The sequence below is a fragment of the Ovis canadensis genome, chromosome 14 (assembly GCF_042477335.2).
Source record: "Ovis canadensis isolate MfBH-ARS-UI-01 breed Bighorn chromosome 14, ARS-UI_OviCan_v2, whole genome shotgun sequence".
In the NCBI taxonomy this organism is placed as follows: domain Eukaryota; kingdom Metazoa; phylum Chordata; class Mammalia; order Artiodactyla; family Bovidae; genus Ovis; species Ovis canadensis.
Window position 1 is genome coordinate 79,386,429 of NC_091258.1, and position 17,839 is coordinate 79,404,267.

Sequence of the window (17,839 nt, forward strand, 5' to 3'; positions counted from 1 at the left end):
GGCAAGAGATGGTATTCCCATCTCTCGGAATTTTCCACAGTTTATTGTGATCCACACAGTCAAAGGCTTTGGCATAGTCAATAAAGCAGAAATAGATGTTTTTCTGGAACTCTCTTGCTTTTTCCATGATCCAGCAGATGTTGGCAATTTGATCTCGGTTTCCTCTGCCTTTTCTAAAACTAGCTTAAACATCAAGGAGTTCACGGTTCACGTATTGCTGAAGCCTGGCTTGGAGAATTTTGAGCATTACTTTACTAGCGTGTGAGATGAGTGCAATTGTGCAGTAGTTTGAGCATTCTTTGGCATTGCCTTTGTTTGGGATTGGAATGAAAACTGACCTTTTCTAGTCCAGTGGCCACTGCTGAGTTTTCCAAATTTGCTGGCATATTGAGTGTAGCACTTTCACAACATCATCTTTTAGGATTTGAAATAACTCAACTGGAATGACATCACGTCCACTAGCTTTGTTCATAGTGATGCTTTCTAAGGCCCACTTGACTTCACATTCCAGGATGTCTGGCTCTAGGTGAATGATCACACCATCGTGATTATCTGGGTCGTGAAGATCTTTTTTGTACAGTTCTTCTGTGTATTCTTGCCACCTCTTCTTATTATCTTCTGCTTCTGTTAGGTCCATACCATTTCTCTCCTTTATCGAACCCATCTTTTCATGAAATGTATTTCTAATTTTCTTGAAGAGATCTCTAGTCTTTCCCATTCTGTTGTTTTCCTCTATTTCTTTGCATTGATCGCTGAAGAAGACTTTCTTATCTCTCCTTGCTATTCTTTGGAATTCTGCATTCAGATGCTTATATCTTTCCTTTTCTCCTTTGCTTTTCGCTTCCCTTCTTTTCACAGCTATTTGTAAGCCCTCCTCAGACAGCCATTTTGCTTTTTTGCACTTCTTTTCCATGAGGATGGTCTTGATCCCTGTCTCCTGTACAATGTCATGAACCTCCGTCCATAGTTCATCAAGCACTCTATCAGATCTAGTCCCTTAAAGCTATTTCTCACTTCCACTGTATAATCATAAGGGATTGATTTAGGTCATACTTAAATGGTCTAGCGGTTTTCCCTACTTTCTTCAATTTAAGTATGAATTTGGCAATAAGGAGTTCATGATCTGAGCCACAGTCAGCTCCCTGTCTTGTTTTTGCTGACTGTATAGAGTCAGCTGCAAAGAATATCTGATTTCAGTGTTGACTATCTGGTGATGTTCATGTGTAGCATATGTGAAATAGATAGCCAAGGGGAATTTGCTGTTTGGCTAAGAAACAAAGTGGCTCCATATCTGCCTAGAGGGCTGGGATGAGGAGGGTAATGGGAGGGAAGTTCAAAAGGGATGTTCAAAGGGATTTATGTATACCTAAAAGACTCTGATGCTGGGAGGGATTGGGGGCAGGAGGAGAAGGGTACGACAGAGGATGAGATGGCTGGATGGCATCACTGACTCAATGGACGTGCTGCTGCTACTGCTAAGTCGCTTCAGTCGTGTCCGACTCTGTGCGACCCCATAGACGGCAGCCGACCAGGCTCCCCAGTGCCTGGGATTCTCTAGGCAAGAATACTGGAGTGGGTTGCCATTTCCTTCTCCAATGCATGAAAGTGAAAAGTCAAAGTGAAGTCGCTCAGTCGTGCCCGACTCTTCACGACTCCATGGACTGCAGCCTACCAGGCTCCTCCGTCCATGGGATTTTCCAGGCAAGAGTACTGGAGTGGGGTGCCATTGAGTCTGAGTGAACTCCGGGAGTTGGTGATGGACAGGGAGGCCTGGCGTGCTGCAATTCATGGGGTCACAAAGAGTCAGACACGACTGAGCAACTGAGCTGAACTGAACTGATGACTGATTCAGGCTGAGGTTTGACAGAAAGCAACAAGATTCTGTAAAGCAGTTATCCTTCAATAAAAAAATAAATTTAAAAAAAGTCATAAATAGGAAAAGGAATTATTTCAGATGTTATCTCCCTTTGGAGAAAAGTTCTTTTTAGATAGGTTACCACATCTTCCTTTGAGGAATGGAGAAGGTCCACGTGACAGATGATCCCATTGGTACTGACCAGAAAATTCGTTGCTAACACTGTATGATTACATTTCTGGGGAAGGGTGTAACTGCAGTTATGATACAGATCAAGTCTTGGTTTTAACACGGATCACTCTGCTTAGAACCTGTTGTTTCAGGGTATGGAAACAACCTAGATGTCCATCAGCAGATGAATGGATAAGAAAGCTGTGGTACATATACACAATGGAGTATTACTCAGCCGTAAAAAAGAATGCATTTGAATCAGTTCTGATGAGATGGATGAAACTGGAGCCGATTATACAGAGTGAAGTAAGTCAGAAAGAAAAACACCAATACAGTATACTAACACATATATATGGAATTTAGGAAGATGGCAATGACGACCCTGTATGCAAGACAGGGAAAGAGACACAGATGTGTATAACGGACTTTTGGACTCAGAGGGAGAGGGAGAGGGTGGGATGATTTGGGAGAATGACAGTCTAACATGTATACTATCATGTAAGAATTGAATCGCCAGTCTATGTCTGACGCAGGATGCAGCATGCTTGGGGCTGGTGCATGGGGATGACCCAGAGAGATGTTATGGGGAGGGAGGTGGGAGGGGGGGGGTTCATGTTTGGGAACGCATGTAAGAATTAAAGATATTAAAATTAAAAAAATTAAAAAAATTAAAAATTAAAAAAAAAAAGAACCTGTTGTTTCTTGTTTAACCAAGTGAAAAATCTAATGATTGTATCTTGTGGAAAAAAAACAATGTTTATGCAATGGTAACTTTTTAAAAATTCTGTGTACACATAGATGCATCTATCTGGTTTGCCTGTGTGTATGTGTGTGTATATATATACACATAATATATATATGTTATGTGTTTGTTTCTTAAAAAGTGATTTGTAATTTGGGTATAGAGTTGTTGTTTGCTCACTTAACAAGAGTTTTTTTTATCTACCATTATATCAGTAATTCTAGCAGAATAATTTGCACGGGTAATTATGTAATTTAAAAAGTTAAAAATGCAAATTGATAATTGACCTAACAGAAGAAATAAGGATAGTTATAGCTGGTAAGCTAGATTAGGGAACTTTTTTCCCCCCTCATGCAGAGATCAAGGAAGAACTTAGAGACAGGAGTGTCACTGCTAGCGAACAGAAAGGTGTTGACAGCAGGGAAACATGATGCTGTTAGCACAGTGATGTCCATCAGCCACTGCTTTGGATTCACAATCAGTGTATCGCAAAGAGTCAAAATGGAAGAGAGACAATAAAGAAGACAAAGGCGCTTACTCGGATCAGGATAGTACCTGAGGCTCTGGCCTCGTGGGAAAATCTGGGTGAGAGTCTGTTGCTTGGCCTGCGTAGGGTAAGGACCATGTACCTACTAGTCCAGCTCATGAAGCCCAAACATACAACATCAATGGAATATAATATAACTGCATGTAAGAAGCTGATAAATCTGTCTGGTATGAGTGAGGAACAATATCCATAATCGTTTTTACACTTTTTGTTTTGCTGTTTTGGGGGCCACCTACTCTAAGAGGAGTGCAGATGTATACCAAGAGTATCCAGAAAAGGAAACTACAGAAATCAGTGCACTTTGGAGACTGAATTCCGAAGTCCACCCACAAAGTTGTTCTAGGGCAAAATTTCATGGCCTGGAAGTCACTCAGAAGACAGGGAGTGCTGAGAGAAACCCCTCAGCACCCCTCAGAAACCCCTTTTCTTAATAGAAGAAAAGTTTACATCCACCATCATCAAGTAAATATTTCCATCCAAAAGCTGTCATCGTCTGGGGGACCCCTCTAGAAAAGAGAGCCAAGTTGTTGCCTAAGGCCTGTTGGTTGACCGTCTCATCTGTGGGTCTCAACTTGTGTCCAGTCAAAAAGTGAAGTTATAAAGACAGAGGATAGAGGAGTTCCCCAGGATCCCAGCTCCAGTCTGAGTGAGGAAGATAATTTCCATATCCTGCTTGGCGTGTCCTTCACTTTCACATCTGAAATATCTAGGAGATATTGATTTTAACTTGAGACAGAAATAAATGAAGAAATCCTAGAAAGAGAAATGAACTCAAATGTGTCGCTTCCTTCTGCTTGGCTGTATCTGCTGCTGAACACAGCACAAGGCTTTCTTTTGGGAGCACATTTTCTTACTTGAGTCCCTAAGTTATGTCTGACTCTTTTGGGACCCCGTGGGCTGTAGCCCGCCAGGCTCCTCTGTCCATGGGATTTCCCAGGCAAGAATACTGGAGCAGGTACCAGTTCCTTCTCCAGGGGATCTTCGCGACCCAGGGATTGAACCCAAATCTCCTGTGTCTCCTGAGTTGGCAGACAGAATCTTTACCCCTGAGCCACAATGGAAGCCCTATAATAATGCCCCTATTCAAGTCAGAGTATTTTACTTTAAATGGATTTAAGAGTAAGTGGTTATTAATGAAGGTCTTCTGGTGGACTCCATCCAGGTGTTCATATAAGGGAGTATTTCAATAAACAATGCACCATTCACACAACATTTCTTCCTACAGCCATGAATTGAATGAAGATCATTTCATCGACGTATAAAGTCACCTTCAGTGTATGTATATATATTTTTGACCAATCCATGTGGCTCTCAGGATCTTAGTTCCCCAACTAGGTATCAAACTCCTACCCCTGTACTGGAAGCACAGAGTCTTAACCACTGGACCAGAGGAAAGTCATCTTTAAAAAATTATATATATATAGTTATTCTAAAAACTCAAAGATAGTAGGAAATATAAGTAGTTTCTCCTGTTCTTCCAGTACAGACCACTTCAGGGTAATCAAATTGAGGAGACAGAAAAAAAATTTTTAATTCAAAATATTTTTTAATAAGCACCAAATAGGATAGTCCTAAACTTTTCACTGAGAACCTCTTCATTACTGAAAGAATGTCTGAAGCATAATCAGTTAAGTTAGGCTTTTAGTCAAGAAATCTCAAGCTGCCAATCGGCCCAGATGGTAAAGAATCCACCTGCAATGCAGGCATATGGGTTTGATCCCTGGGTTGGGAAGATCCCCTGGAGAAGGGAACGGCTACCCACTCCAGTGTTCTTGCCTGGAGTATTCCATAAGCAGAGGAGCCTGGTGGGCAGCAGTCCATAGGGTCACAAAGAGTCAGACTCAACTGAGTGAATACCACTCACTCATTCACTCAAAGCTGCCAATCAGAGCTTCTGATAACCAAGTTAATGACCTTGAAATGATAATCTGTTATTTTTAACTATAGCATATTTTAAGTTACCCAAATTTTTTTGTTGGTCATATTCCTCTAGTAAGAGTTTTACATTCTCACCTTCCCTATCATTAGCCATAATTAACCAAACCATAAATAACCTAAAAATTGGTAGGTCTTCATAATAGTCTGAACATTTAAAATTGTTCAAAATTTAAGCAGAGAATACTCAGATTTTATATATTTACACTTGTATAATTTATCACCCACTTTTACTTCAGTGACATTCCTTAAGAATCTCCAATTTTCATTTAAAGGAATTTAATAGATATTTATACAAATAAGAATTTATTTTATCTATTTCAGTACTTACCATTACACTATCAATTATGTATCTGAAATAAAGAAGGCATTCAGCATCAGTATTCAGCAGGCAGAAACTGACTCTTCATGAACATTCACACATCAGTCATGAGAACTTTCAGTGTTAAAGCAACTGTAATGCAGTCAAAATTTTCAAATAAAAAATAGATCTCATTTTTGGGCAAGTAAAAATGTTGACCCCAGTAGCAATAAACCTGTGTGGTTTGGATGTGGACTATCAGATGTAACAAAAATTATGTCATAGAACTGGATATAAAAGCAAGGTCAAAGACTTAGGAATCCTTTTGAAGACAAATCATAAAATGAACCTAAATTACAGAAGGCAGGCCAGTAGACATGGTGAGGGAATTAATAGTTTCCTTAAGCCACAGGTGGCTCTAATGGTAAAGAATCTGCCTGCAAAGAAGGAGGGTTCCATCTCTGGGCTGGGAAGATCCCCTGGAGAAGGAAATGGCAACCCACTCCAGTATGCTTGCCTGGGAAATTCCAAGGACACAGAATCCTAGTGGACTATGGTCTATGGGTTCACTGAGAGTGGGATGCAACTTGGTGACTGCATGTGTGTGCACACATACACACATACACACATTAGATAGACGTGGGGGGTGGGTAGGAGAGAGGGAAGAAGGGCGAGAGAGGGAAAATGTGCTGCCTGGCAAGATTTAGAAGACTAGAAGGTTCAATGACAACAGCAAGGCATTTAAAAATATAATCAACTGATAAGCCAACTTTATATTTTAATTTTTAAAATTCCTTGATTATTCATTTGCATTGTTGTTTAGTGGCTCAATTTTTTCCACTCTTTGCAACCGCAGGGATCATAGTCCATGGGATTCTCCAGGCATGTATCCATGGGGTACTCTGGCATCTCCTGATACCAGAGTGGTTTGTGATTTCTCACAGCAGGATTCCTTTGCGTAATCTTTAGCAATATTTGCTTTTATAAATGAATTAAATGCCTGTAGATGAGAGGGCATCCAAATGGAAAAATAATATAAACAGGCTCTGTTGATGAGAGAAAGGCAGAGACTTTATTACTACGGACTTCCTTCAGCTCAATATCCTTTCCCACCATAAGAAATGCATATATGAGCACCTGCCACTCAGACCTCAGGTGCCTGCTTAGTGTCTGGGAGATCACCTTCATCTTACTGCTCTTCACGTGCCGGTGGTGGGAAGCTGTTCAAGTGAAGCTGGTTCAGGGTGTGTGTTCAGGGAAAAGGGGAGAGGGAATTACAAAGAGATGAAACAGGGGCTTCCCTGGTGTTTCAGTGGGTAGGATGCTGAACTTCCACTGCAGCGGGCGTGGATTCAATCCCTGGTCGGGGAGGTAAGATCCCACATGCTGTGGTGAACAGTCAAGAAATTAAAAAATAAAGAGCACTCAGAGATGATAAAACTGGTAGGAGAAAGAGGAGATGTTGTGCATATCCAGGGTTGGAGAACCGGGTTGAAAATCTGTCTCTAGTTCTCTCAGAAAACATCTTGCCTAAATATGTAAGATACAGGTGCGCTGTGACCCCAGAAAACAAAACTATTTTACCGAAAAGAGTATGATCTCAGGGAGACAGCAGTGTGCGGTCCTGAAGAGAGATCTTACTTCCCTGCCCAGGAATTGAACCTGGGTAGCCTGGATGAAAGCCAGACTACCAGGGGCTATAGGCTAGAATCAAGTGTCCCTGGTTCTTCCCTCTCCCCTCACCTCCCCCGCCCCCCCACCCACCTTTGAAATGAGGAATGTTTCAAGGAGGCAAAATCTATTAAAAAAAAAAAAAAAGGAAAAAAATTTATTATTAGAGACACAACATAGTGTATGGAAGAGCACACAGAGAGCCAGTTTATTTATTTGAGTCAGAAGCAAGGCAGAAATACACAGCCAGGGAGTACAAAGAGGTGATTTAAATCCCTTATATAGGACAGTCCTTCAGGGTCTTTGTGTATTTTTGCTGTCATGTCCTACTCTTTTCGACCCCATGGACTGTAGACCGCCAAGGGTCTTTGTTTACTTTTGGCCAATCATCTTGTTTCTTTTTTCAGACCTGACCAGTCTTAGGACCACCCCCTCAACATAGTTGCAAAACTTTTTGTAAAGATGGATCCCACTACAGAGACCTGTGGATGCATGTCCTCACTTATGGGGTTCAGCCCCTCCCTTTTTGACCTTTTTTAAGGTGCATTCCTGTGCATGTGGAGACAAGGAAGTTTTCCTTGACCTCTGGAAAGGGCATCTTATCTCTTTTGTATTTAATTTTTTTAATTTTTAAATTATAAAAATATAGCACATTTACAGGAGATTTGAAAAATACAGAACACGGTTACATATAGTTGCACTATATATTACAATTTTTTAATAGATACATTACTATTTTTAATTTGAGTTTCAATATCAAACTCTCAAAAGTTAGTAGAATGAATATACAGAGAAGTAAAAGGATATAGTAGACCTGAAGAGGACTAGGAACCAATTCAACATAATTAAGATTTACACAGTTTTCACACCACAGTAGGATACAAATTCTATTCAAGTTCCCATAGAGTAAACCAAGAGATACTGGAACATATCCAGGGACATAAAATGAGGAGCAGTGGTCTCCTTATCTCTTTATTCCAACAGAGCTCAGCTTCTGCCACTAGCTTTGTCCTTGGAGTGTCTGGGTGAAAACAAGGTGAAGGTGAAGTCGCTCAGTCGTGTCCGACTCTTTGCGACCCCGTGGACTGTAACCTACTAGGCTTCTCCATCCATGGGATTCTCCAGGCAAGAATACTGGAGTGGATTGCCATTTCCTTCTCCAGGGGATCTTCCCGACCCAGGGATCGAACCCGGGTCTCCCGCATTGGAGGCAGACGCTTTAACCTCTGAGTCACCAGGGAAGCCCCATGGCTTCCATTTTCCTCCACTTGACAAACACCAATATTCTAATGCCAGGCCCCACCTACCTCAGTTATTTCTGGACTTCTTGAGATAAAAGACTTCTGGGCTTTCCTAGTGGCTCAGATGTTAAAGAATCTACCTGCAATGTGGGATCCCTGGGTCAGAGAGATCCCCTGGAGAAGGGAATGGCAAACCATTCCAGTATTCTTGCCTGGATAATTTTATGGATAGTAGAGCCTGGCGGGCTCTAGTCCACGGGGTCACAAAGAGTTGGGCATGCCTGAGTGACTAAGGATTTCACTTTCAAGAATTGTTGCTTATCTAAAAAGTATCTCCTTACCCAGTTGACTGCCAGGACAGTAGGTGCAGGGATGAGCTTGGAGCCTGTTCAGCAGCTGAACCACAAAATAAAGGCTTGGATGCCGTGATTTCATCTCCTTGTTGGGAAGTGATTTTCACTTTACCTGTAATCACAGTCACATTGTCTGCATGGGGAGTGGAAATTATCTGAAATTTTGAATTGTGTGTATCGCTCAACACTATAGCAATCTAATCATAAAGATGGCTCCCCGGTGATGTGGTAAAATAGCTAGGAGAGAAAATAATTGGGAATTATCAAGAAGGGAGGGGGAAAGGACGAGAGTCAGGTGCACAGCTGACATTGAAACCTCTTAATGAGGGAGTGAAGTTGAGTAGATGACTTTGCTGGATTCATTATCACTTAGAAGGTTTTTTCCTTCAAAGAATGAGCTGTCAAAAATGTAATGATGAGCTGTGATGTGGAATCTTCCCTTTAGTCTAATTGGGATTTATTGTGCTTTCTGTGTCTGACAAACATGGAAACGTTTCAGTCATTATTAAATTTTTTTTAACCTCCCTTGCTTCTGATTCATAAGGCCATTTGGCATTTTCCTACAAGTCACTCATGCTCTTTTTTTCTGTATCTCCCTTTCCGTGCTTCTTTTCTCATATTTTCCATGGCTACACCTTCAGGCTCACTCATCTTTTGTTACATGCTGTCTCAACTGTTGTTTTTCCCATGTAGCATATCTTATGCTTTATATATACACATATGTAGGAGACACAAGAGTTTGATCCCTGGGTTGGGAAGGCCCCCTGGAGTAAGAAGTGGCAATCCACTCCAGTATTCTTGCCTGGGAAATCCCATAGATAGAGGAGCCTGGAGAACTACAGTCCATGGGGTTGCAGAGTCAGACATAACTGACCACATGCACGTATACACATATCCATGTACAAATTGATAATACATAAATATATTTTAATTTCTCTAGCAAGAAAGTATATGGCATGTACACCCGTGGCAGACTCATGTCAATGTATGGCAAAACCAATACAGTATTAAAATTAAATTAAAAAATATTCAGTTCTCATTGTCAAATGATATCTATGTTTTGAAGATACATACTGAATTGTGTGTGCATAAAATTGTACATTTGACATTTGCTGTGAAATAATTCAGGAGAAATAGAGAGGACCATCTTGTATGGACAGGCTTGATGCTCTTGCACTGATAATCAGTTGTTGAGCCTGCATCTTTTTATTCTAAGTAATGTCATATGTATTTGAAAATATTCATTAGAGAAGGTTTGAAAAGCATATCTTTAATAAAAAGTATTGCTCTTTTGATTGAAGAATGTATCTTCACTCAAGAAAAATACACTTTATTTGCTTTTAGTTTTTATCATTTAAGAGTTGTCTTAGTTCATTTCAGTTCAGTCGCTCAGTTGTGTCCAACTCTTTTAGACCCAATAGACTGCAGCACACCAGGCTTCCCTGTCCATCACCAACTCCTGGAGCTTGCTCAAACTCATGTCCGTAGAGTCAGTGATGTCATCCAACCATCTCATCCTCTGTCATCCCCTTTTCCTCCTGCCTTCAATGTTTCCCAGCATCAGGGTCTTTTCCAGTGAGTCAGTTCTTCGCATAAGGTGGCCAGAGTATTAGAGCTTAAGCTTCAGCATCAGTCCTTCCAATGAATATTCAGGACTGATTTCCTTAAGGATTGACTGGTTGGATCTCCTTGCAGTCCAAGGGACTCTCAAGAGTCTTCTCCAACACCACAGTTCAAAAGCATCAATTCTTCGGTGCTCAGTCTTCCTCATAGTCCAACTCTCACATCCATACATGACTACTGGGAAAACCATAGCTATGACTAGACGGACCTTTGTTGGCAAAGTAATGTCTCTGCTTTTTAATATACTGTCTAGATTGGTCATCGCTTTTCTTCCAAGGAGCAAGTATCTTTTAATTTCATGGCTGCAGTCACCATCTGCAGTGATTTTGGAGCCCAAGAAAATAACGTCTATCACCATTTCCATTGTTTCCCCATCTATTTACCATGATGTGATGGGACCAGATGCCATGATCTTCATTTTTTGAGTGTTGAAAGAGTTGTTTACTTCATATTTTTCATTGCTTTTCAAAATGCAGGATTCGTAGGGGAAATCCCTTGTGGTCCAGAGGTTAGGGCTCCGGGCTTCCACCACAGGGAGTTTGGGTTCAATGCCTAATTGGGGAACTAAGATGCTGTGTGGTGTGGCCAGAAAGTAAAATAAATAAGTAGGATTGTTGTGGACGTACTGGTATATATGCTGAGTCACTCAGTCATATCCGACTCTTTTGCGACCCCACTGAACTGTAGCCCACCAGGCTCCCCTATCCATGGAATTCCCCAGGCAAGCATACTGGAGTGGGTTGCCATTTCCTTCTCCAGGGGATCTTCCCAATCCAGAGATGGAACCCTTCTGCATTGCAGGCAGATTCTTTATGGTCTGAGCCACTAGAGAAGCCCAAGTGAACCCAATATAAAAAAGAAAATGTTTTAAAAAGATTAAATAATTTTTTCAAAATTTTAGGATTTATAAATTCAGATGGGTTCACTACCCAGCACAGCAAGATAAGTGATGGAAATCAGCCCAGTGTGCAAGTTGCAAACCAGAGGAAGAAAAATCATCTCCGTGAAATTACTTTAACATTCAGTGAACTGTGGCACTAGTGGTGAAGGACCTGCTTGGCACTGCAGGAGAAGTGAGAGACATGGGCTCGATCCCCTGGGAAAGGAGATGGCAACCCACTCCAGTGTTCTTGCCTGGAGAATTCCATGGACAGAGGGGCCTGGTGGGCTACAGTTCATAGGGTCTCAAAGAGCCCACCATGACTGAGCCACGTAACACCCAAGCACACACGAATGTTACAGGATAATCACATTTTTCAGAACAAAAGAGGCATATGGGTTATCACAAGGCATCTCCTAATATCTTTTTGGTAATTTATCGAGGTAAAATTCACATAATATTAAACTTTCTAAAATAAACAGTTTGTTACCAAACTAACAAAGACACAGGTGTCAAAACAAATCCCGGAGACAGTTCAAGGTGAATTAGAAAAGGATAGGCTTCTTTCTTGAAAAACTATGTGTCTCAGCCCCAGAGAACTTGATGAGGATTTTTCTAACAGTGAATCAAGTTGGGGTCTTTAACAAAACTAGGGTGTGGGCAGGGTCTCAGGTGGTGGGGTCTCCTAAATTTTTTTTAATTGGAGGATAATGGCTTTACAATGTTGTGTTGGTTTCTGCTGTACAAGGACTTGGATCAGCCATAAGTATACATATATCCCCTCCTTCTTGAGCCTTCCTCCCATCCCGCATCCCACCTCACCCCTCTAGGCTGTCATGGAGCAGCGGGCTGAGACCCTGTCTTACACAGCAACTTCTCACTGGCTATCCGCTTTACATAGGATAATGTATATGTTTCAGTTCTCTCTCAGTTTGTCCCACCCTCTCCTTCCCCTGCTCTGCCCACAAGTCTGTTTTCTACATCTGCTTCTCTATTCCTGCCCTGCAAATACATTCATCAGTACATTTTTCTAGATCCCATATATATATACTAATGACTCATTGGAAAAGACCCTGATGCTGGGAAAGATTGGAGGCAGGAGGAGAAGGGGACGACAGAGGATGAGATGGGTGGATGGCATCACCGACTCTACAGACATGAGTTTTGAGCATACTTCTCCGGGAGTTGGTAATGAACAGGGAAGCCTGGTGTGCTGCAGTCCAAGGGGTCGCAAAGAGTCGGAAACAACTGAGAGACTGAACTGAACTGATGGCCAATTAACAATGTTGTGACTGTTTCAGGTGAGTAGTTAAGGGACTTAGTCATTCACATACATGTATCCATTCTCCCCCAAACTCCTCTCCCATCCAGGCTGCCTCATAACGTGGAGCAGAGTTCCCTGTGCTCTACAGTATATCCTTGTTGGTTCTCCGTTTTAATACATGTGTACACGTCCATTTTGCTTTTTTGCATTTCTTTTCCATGGGGATGGTCTTGATCCCTGTCTCCTGTACAATGTCACGAACCTCATTCCATAGTTCATCAGGCACTCTATCTATCAGATCTAGGCCCTTAAATCTATCGCTCATTTCCACTGTGTAATCATAAGGGATTAGATTAGGTCATACCTGAATGGTCTAGCGGTTTTCCCTACTTTCTTCAATTTGAGTCAGAATTTGGCAATAAGCAGTTCATGATCTGAGCCACAGTCAGCTCCTGGTCGTGTTTTTGTTGACTGTATAGAGCTTCTCCATCTTTGGCTGCAAAGAATATAATCAATCTGATTGTGGTGTTGACCATCTGGTGATGTCCATGTGTAGAGTCTTGTCTTGTGTTGTTGGAAGAGGGTGTTTGCTATGACCAGTGCATTTTCTTGGCAAAACTCTATTAGTCTTGGCCCTGCTTCATTCCGCATTCCAAGGCCAAATTTGCCTGTTACTCCAGGGGTTTCTTGACTTCCTACTTTTGCCTTCCAGTCCCGTATAATGAAAATGAAATCTTTTGGGGGTGTTAGTTCTAAAAGATCTTGTAGGTCTTCATAGAACCATTCAACTTCAGCTTCTTCAGCGTTACTGGTTGGATAACTGTGATATTGAATGGTTTGATTTGGAAACGAACAGAGATCATTCTGTCATTTTAGAGATTGCATCCAAGTACTGCATTTCGGACTCTTTTGTTGACCGTGATGGCTACTCCGCTTCTTCTGAGGGATTCCTGCCCGAAGTAGTAGATATAATGGTCACCTGAGTTAAATTCACCCATTCCAGTCCATTTTAGTTCAATGATTCCTAGAATGTTGACATTCACTCTTGCCATCTCGTTTGACCACTTCCAATTGCCTTGATTCATGGACCTGACATTCCAGGTTCCTATGCAATATTGCTCTTTACAGCATCGGACCTTGTTTCTATCACCAGTCACATCCACAGCGGGGTATTGTTTTTGCTTTGGCTCCATCCCTTCATTCTTTCTGGAGTTATTTCTCCACTGAGCTCCAGTAGCATATTGGGCACCTACTGACCTGGGGAGTTCCTCTTTCAGTATCCCATCATTTTGCCTTTTTCTACTGTTCATGAGCTTCTCAAGGCAAGAATACTGAAGTGGTTTGCCATCCCCTTCTCCAGTGGACCACATTCTGTCAGACCTCTCCACCATGACCTGCCTGTCTTGGGTTGCCCCACAAGGCTGTGGTCCTAGTGTGATTAGATTGACTAGTTTTCTGTGAGTATGGTTTCAGTGTGTCTGCCCTCTGACGCCCTCTTGGAACACCTACCATCTTACTTGGGTTTCTCTTACCTTGGGCGTGGGGTATCTCTTCTCGGCTGCTCCAGCAAAGCACAGCCGCTGCTCCTTACCTTGGATGAGGGGTGTCTCCTCACTGCCACCCTTCCTGACCTTCAACGTGGGATGGCTCCTCTAGGCCCTTCTGCGCCTGCGCAGCCACTGCTCCTTGGACATGGGGTTGCTCCTCCCCGCCGCCAGCCCTGGCCTCGGGTGTGAGGTTGCTCCTCCCGGCTGCCGGTCCAGGCCTTGGACATGGGGTGGCTCCTCCCGGCCGTCGCCCGTGACTCGGACTCAGGGTAGCTCCTCTCAGCCGTTCCTGTGCCGTAGCAGCCTGGCACTCTAGGCCGCTGCCCTTGACCTCGGACGTGGGGTAGTTCCTCTCGGCCGCGCTTAGTGCACCGGCCGCAAAAGCAAAATGGCTGTCTGGGGAGGCCTTACAAATAGCTGTGAAAAGAAGAGAGGCGAAAAGCAAAGGAGAAAAGGAAAGATATAAGCATTTGAATGCAGAGTTTCAAAGAATAGCAAGAAGAGATAAGAAAGCCTTCTTCAGCGATCAATGCAAAGAAATCGAGGAAAACAACAGAATGGGAAAGACTAGAGATCACTTCAAGAAAATTGGAGATACCAAGGGAACATTTCATGCAAAGATAGGCTCAGTAAAGGACAGAAATGGTCTGGGCCTAACAGAAGCAGAAGATATTAAGAAGAGGTGGCAAGAATACACAGAAGAACTGTACAAAAAAGATCTTCACGACCTGGATAATCACGATGGTGTGATCACTCATCTAGAGCCAGACATCCTGGAATGTGAAGTCAAGTGGGCCTTAGAAAGCATCACTACGAACAAAGCTAGTGGAGGTGATGGAATTCCAGTGGAGCTGTTTCAAATCCTGAAAGATGATGCTGTGAAAGTGCTGCACTCAATATGCCAGCAAATTTGGAAAACTCAGCAGTGGCCACAGGACTGGAAAAGGTCAGTTTTCATTCCAATCCCAAAGAAAGGCAATGCCAAAGAATGCTCAAACTACCACACAATTGCACTCATCTCACATGCTAGTAAAGTAATGCTCAAAATTCTCCAAGCCAGACTTCAGCAATACGTGAACGGTGAACTTCCTGATGTTCAAGCTGGTTTTTGAAAAGGCAGGAACTAGAGGAATCAGAGATCAAATTGCCAACATCCACTGGATAATGGAAAAAGCAAGACAGTTCCAGAAAAACATCTATTTCTGCTTTATTGAGTATGCCAAAGCCTTTGACTGTGTGGATCACAGTAAACTGGAAAATTCTGAAAGAGATGGGAATACCAGACCACCTGACCCGCCACTTGAGAAATCTGTATGCAGGTCGGGAAGCAACAGTTAGAACTGCACATGGAACAACAGACTGGTTCCAAATAGGAAAAGGAGTACGTCAAGGCTGTATATTGTCACCCTGCTTATTTAACTTATATGCAGAGTACATCATGAGAAACACAGGACTGGAAGAAACACAAGCTGGAATCAAGATTGCTGGGAGAAATATCAATAACCTCAGATATGCAGATGACACCACCCTTATGGCAGAAAGTGAAGAGGAGCTAAAAAGCCTCTTGATGAAAGGAAAGAGGAGAATGAAAAAGTTGGCTTAAAGCTCAACATTCAGAAAACGAAGATCATGGCATCCAGTCCCATCACTTCATGGGAAATAGATGGGGAAACAGTGGAAACAGTTTCAGACTTTATTTTTGGGGGCTCCAAAATCACTGCAGATGGTGACTGCAGCCATGAAATTAAAAGAAACTTACTCCTTGGAAGAAAAGTTATGACCAACCTAGATAGCATATTCAAAAGCGGAGACATTACTTTGCCGACTAAGGTCCGTCTAGTCAAGGCTATGGTGTTTCCAGTAGTCTTGTATGGATGTGAGAGTTGGACTATGAGGAAGACTGAGAACCGAAGAATTGATGCTTTTGAACTGTGGTGTTGGAGAAGACTCTTGAGAGTCCCTTGGACTGCAAGGAGATCCAAACAGTCCATTCTGAAGGATTTCAGCCCTGGGATTTCTTTGGAAGGAATGATGCTAAAGCTGAAACTCCAGTACTTTGGCCACCTCATGCGAAGAGTTGACTCATTGGAAAAGACTCTGATGCTGGGAGGGATTGAGGGCAGGAGGAGAAGGGGACGACCGAGGATGAGATGGCTGGATGGCGTCACTGACTCGATGGACGTGAGTCTGAGTGAACTCCGGGAGCTGGTGATGGACAGGGAGGCCTGGTGTGCTGCGATTCATGGGGTCACAAAGAGTCGGATACGACTGAGCGACTGAACTGAACTGATCCATGTCCATCCCACACTCCCTGACTACCTTCTCCTAGTCTCCTCTGATCCCCTTTAATCTTGCCTCAGGTGATTTCTTGGCTGTTGTTTTCCAGTCACTAAGTTCTGTCCAACTCTCTGCGACCCCATGAACTGCAGCACCCCAGGCTCTGCTGTCCTTCAGTATCTCCCAGAGTTTGCTGAAACTCATGTCCATTGAGTCAGTGATGCTATCTAATCATCTTATCCTCTGCCACCCTCTTCTGTTGCCTTCAGTCTTGGCTGCTCCTCCCTTATTAGCAACTGTTTGGAACCACCTTTTGGAACTCAGTGAACCTCATAATGGCTGGAGTTTTGCCTACAAGAAATGGGGGACAGAACGGCCTCCATGTCTGGGAGCCCCAGAGTCCCACTTGGTTTCAGATTCAGTGGCATTAGGTTCACGCACAATGTGGTGCAACAACCACCTCTACAAAGTTCAAAACACTTCCATCACTCCAAAGTAAAACCTCTTACCCATGAAACAGTTTCTCTCAATTACTCTCACCCCCACCCTACCCACTGGCAACCACCAATCTGCATTCTGTCTCTAGAGATTTATGTATTCCAGATTTGTCACTGTTGTTGCTGTTGTTCAGTCACCAAGTTGTGTCCAACTCTTTGCGATCTCATGGACTGCAGCATGGCAGGCTCCTCTGTCCACTATCTCCCACAATTTGCTCAAATTCATGTTCATTGAGTTTGGTGATGCTAGCTAACCATCTCATCCTCTGCCACCTCTTCTCCTGTTGCCTTCAGTCTTTATCAGCATGAGGGTTTTTCCAGCGAGTCAGCTCTTGGCATCAGGTGGCCAAAGTGTTGGAGCTTCAGCTTCAGCATCAGTCCTTCCAATGAATATTCAGGGTTGGTTTCCTTTAGGATTGACTAGTTTGATCTCCTGGCAGTCCAAGGGATTCTTAACAGTCTTCTCCAGCACCACAATTTGAAAGCATCAGTTCTTCAGCCCTCAGCCTTCTTTATGGTCCAGCTCTCACATCTGTTATGTGACTCCTGGAAAAACCATAACTTTGACTATAAGGGCCTTTGTTGGCAAAATGATGTCTCTGCTTTTTAACATGCTGTCTAGGTTTGTCATAGCTTTTCTTCCAGGGAGCAAGCATCTTTTAATTTCATAGTGGCAGTAACCATCCACAGTGATATTGGACCCCAAGAAAATAAAATTGGTCATTGCTTCCACTTCCCCTTCTGTTTGCCATGAAGTGATGGGATTGGTGCCATCCATGATCTTAGAATTTTTGAATGCTGAGTTTCAAGCCAGCTTTTCCACTCTTCTCTTTCACCCTTATCAAGAGGCTCTTTAGTTCCTCTTCGTTTTCTGCCGTTAGAGTGATAGCATCTGCATGTCTGAGGTTATTGATATTTCTCCCAGCAGTCTCGAT